Below are 4274 nucleotides of genomic sequence, written 5' to 3'. Positions count from 1 at the left end.
GAGCGAGAGATTGATTTTGGCATCAATTTGCTTCCGGGAACTCAACCAATATCCATCCCTCTGTATAGAGTGGCACCTGACGAATTGAAGGAGTTGAAGGAGCAGTTAAAAGATTTGTTGGAGAAAGGTTTTATCAGGCCCAGTACCTCACCTTGAGATGCACCAATACTGTTTGTATGGAAGAAAGACAGATCGCTGAGGATGTGTATCGATTATAGGCAGCTGAACAAGGTAACTATTAAGAATAAGTATCCACTTCCAAGGATAGATGACTTGTTTGATCAGTTGCAGGGAGCTAGATGCTTTTCAAATATAAATTTGAGGTTGGGGTACGACCAAGTCAGAGTTCGAGAGAAATATATTCCCAAGACAGCCTTCAGGACCCGATATGGCCACTTCGAGTTCCTTGTCATGTCCTTCAGGTTGACGAACGCACCTACCATATTTATGGACTTGATGATTAGCCTATTCCGGCCATTTTTAGATCTGTTCGTGATAGTATTTATTGATGATATTTTGGCTTATTCACGTTTAGACGATGAGCATGCGGACCACCTGCGAGCGATACTCCAAACCCTCCGTGATAGTAAATTATATGCCAAGTTTTCTAAATATGAGTTCTGGTTGAAGTCTGTAGCATTCTTGGGGCACATTGTTTCCGATTTAGGTATAAAGGTAGACACTCAAAGGATTGAGGCTGTGAAATTCTAGCCTAGACCTACCACTCCAATAGAGGTTCGTAGCTTTCTAGGCTTAGCAGGATACTACCGGAGGTGCGTAGAGGGTTTTTGTTCTCTTTTGACACCATTAACGAAGTTGGCGTAGAAAGCAACTAAGTTTCAGTGGACGGAGGCTTACGAGTAGAGTTTCCAAGAACTTAAGAACAAGTTGACCTCAGCGCCAGTTGTAGCACTTCCAGAGGGTCCAGTTGGTTATGCTATGTATTGTGATGCCTCAGGTGTCGGGTTAGGGTGTGTCCTGATACAACATGGGAAGGTAATTGTGTATGCTTCAAGGCATTTAAAGAAGCACAAGAGGAATTATCCGACCCATGACCTCGAATTAGCTGCAGTTGTCTATGCACTTAAGATATGGCAGCATTATTTATATGGCGTTCATGTTGATGTATTTACATATCATTAAAGCCTATAATATATCTTCAAGCAGAAAGAATTGAATTTGCGACAGAGGCGATGGCTTGAGTTATTGAAAGATTACGATGTTAACATTCTCTACCATCCAGGCAAAGCTAATGTGGTAGCAGATGCCTTAAGTCGCCGATCTATGGTTAGCTTAGCACATGTAGAGGCCGAAAAAAGAAAATTAACTAGAGAGATTCATCAATTGGTTTGTTTGGGGGTTCGGTTAGTAGACTTTAGCGATGGTGGAGTTGTACTCCAAATTACTGCAAAATCATCTCTCATAGTTGAAGGAAAGGCAGTACGAGGATCTAGAGTTGGTCGAGTTGAGAGAGCGAGTTCCGCAGCAGAAGAAGCCATTATTAGAGATCAAGAGAGATGGAGTTCTCAGATATAGGGGTCGTCTGTGTGTTCCAGATGTAGCAGGGCTACGAAACAGGATTATGTCAGAGGCGCATTATTCATGGTACTCCATTCATCCTGGGTCGACGAAGATGTACCATGACATTAAGGATGTGTATTGGTGGAATAGTATAAAGAATAACATTGCTGAGTTTATCACTCGGTGTCCTAGTTGTCAGTAGGTGAAGGTAGAGCACCTGAAGCCCAGAGGGCTAATGTAGACTATAGAGATCCCGACGTAGAAATAGGAGGCGATAAAGATGGACTTTATCACGGGTTTACCTCATTCTCATCATAAATTCGATTCCATATGGGTGATAGTCGATAGGCTCACGAAAACTATGCAAATCTACATATACAGCAGAAGACTATGCAAGGTTATATATTAAGGAGATAGTGCGGCTACACGGAGTACCAGTATCTATTATATCTGACCGTGGGGCCCAATTTATAGCACATTTTTGGAGGTCATTTCAGAGAGGTCTAGGGACTCAGGTGAATCTCAACACAGCTTTTCATCCATAGACTGATGGACAAGCCGAGCGTACAATTCAGACGCTCGAAGATATGTTACGAGCATGTATGTTGGATTTTAAAAGAAGTTGGGATGAACATTTACCTCTTATCGAGTTTGCATATAATAATAGTTACCACTCCAATATCCAGATGGCTCCGTACGAGGCTTTGTATGGGCGTAAGTGCAGATTTCCTATAGGGTGATTTGATGTTGGAGAATCTGGGTTACATAGGCCAGCCCTGGTTCAGCAGGCCATAGAGAAAGTAAAGCTTATCCGGGAGTGACTGTTGACAACCCAGAGTCGTCAGAAGTCATATTCTGACGTACGGTGACGAGACTTAGAGTTCGAGGTTAATGACTGGGTATTCTTAAAGGTGTCGCCTATGAAGGGCGTGATGAGGTTTGGCAAGAAAGGCAAGCTTAGCCCACGGTATATTGGACCTTATAGGCTCATTCGGAGAGTGGGCCAAGTAGCTTATGAATTGGAATTGCCGGCGGAATTGGAGTTTGCCCATCCGATTTTTCACGTATCTATGTTACGGAAGTACATTGGAGATCCTACCCGGGTGGTGCCCATGGATGATGTACAGATTACGGAGGACTTTTCATACGAAGAAATTCCGGTTGCCATCCTAGACAGACAAATCCACAAGCTACGGAATAAGGAGATAGCCTCCGTGAAGGTTTTATGGAGAAGCAAGAATGTGGAAGAGATGATGTGAGAAGCGGAGGAAGAAATGAATTCTAAATACCCCCACCTATTTCAAACTGAAGATATGGCTTGAGGTGGGATAACTCAGCACAGCTCTATTCAGTCCAGTAGGTCATCAGGTAAGCTCTCATTTTTTACTCTCAGAATTTATAATGGACAGTTGTGTGAAGCCAAGTGTTGCTATTTATAGACAGTAGCCATATGTGGCATGTATAGTATGTTACGTACAGGTTAGTTTTAGTCCAGTGTACGGAGGAGACTCTAACAAAAAAAAAATCCCAAAGGACGAATGTATCTAAGGGGGGAAGGATGTTACATCTCGCTTTTCATACGATTAAAGTTTCGTCTTCAGTTAATTGACGTAGACTCAGGGATGAGATTTTCTTGAGATTATAAGCATTTATGCTATTTATAACAAGCAATAAGTACGTGCCGTGAAAGATAAAGGGTAAATGAATCAAAGAAAATGAGTTCCATTGAAGGTTGTTGATTTGAGATACAATACGGTCCGAGCGATAATACCCGGTATTTATGGACTAGTGCCATACAAGGCACTACATGACCATGATAGTAAGGTGTACAAGGTATGTTAAAAGTGAGTAGTATTTTAAGTAAGTTGAGATAATTCTTAATTATGTGAGTAATTGGTTAGTTATTGGGTAATGGGATATTACCTAATTAATTAGGGATATATTTGATAAGGATTAAATGGCATAACGTGGTAGCCCCAATTCAAATTAAGTGACTCACAATCTTGATTGAAAGGTGGCCATCTAAAGTAATATACATATGACACTTACGTGTAAGACATTTTGTAAGTTTGGATTCATTTGACCTTAAAATAATCAAGTAAGAAATCATATAACATTCTTCCTAATTCAAACATTTCAAAACAGACTCTAAACTCAATCCAACAGGTTTTCAACAAAATTTCTTGCAACAAAACAATTCCAACAAGAATTATTAGCACCTTAGTAACAAAAGCTTTTGCTGTTCTAAAGGATTACGGTGCAATCTTTTCCAAGAATATCATACGGAATTTTCCCTACTCCAGGTATGTTAAGGCTAAACCTTTCTTCATTTTGGCATGATCTCGTAATTACATGTATTTGATAACGAGGCATAAAGAGAAGTTTAAACTCCCGAATTTATATACATTATCCTAGTCTCATAAATTATAGTATTCTCCTTGTCGGGACTACATATTTAATTGAGTATTGTCTTCTTCCAGTCAAGAGAGCAGAGAGCCTGTATATGGAGTATTTTCATTAACATCGAGCTATAATCGATGGGCAGGCCCGTATTGGGCAACCTCTGATCAGATGGTAAGTTATATACCAAGCCTGCTGTGGCCGAGCGCCTATGAGTGAGCCCAGTTGGCCGAGATACAGAGCCTAGTATGGCTGAGCGCCTATGAGCAAGCCTACTACGACATAGTAGATATATATATATATATATATATACCGAGCCTTATAAGGCCGGATAGCTATTCTACTTACTATAT

This window comes from Nicotiana tomentosiformis, chromosome 3 (genome assembly GCF_000390325.3).
Source record: "Nicotiana tomentosiformis chromosome 3, ASM39032v3, whole genome shotgun sequence".
NCBI lineage: Eukaryota > Viridiplantae > Streptophyta > Magnoliopsida > Solanales > Solanaceae > Nicotiana > Nicotiana tomentosiformis.
The sequence above is the reverse complement of the archived record's forward strand: the minus strand, read 5'-3'. Positions refer to the sequence as shown.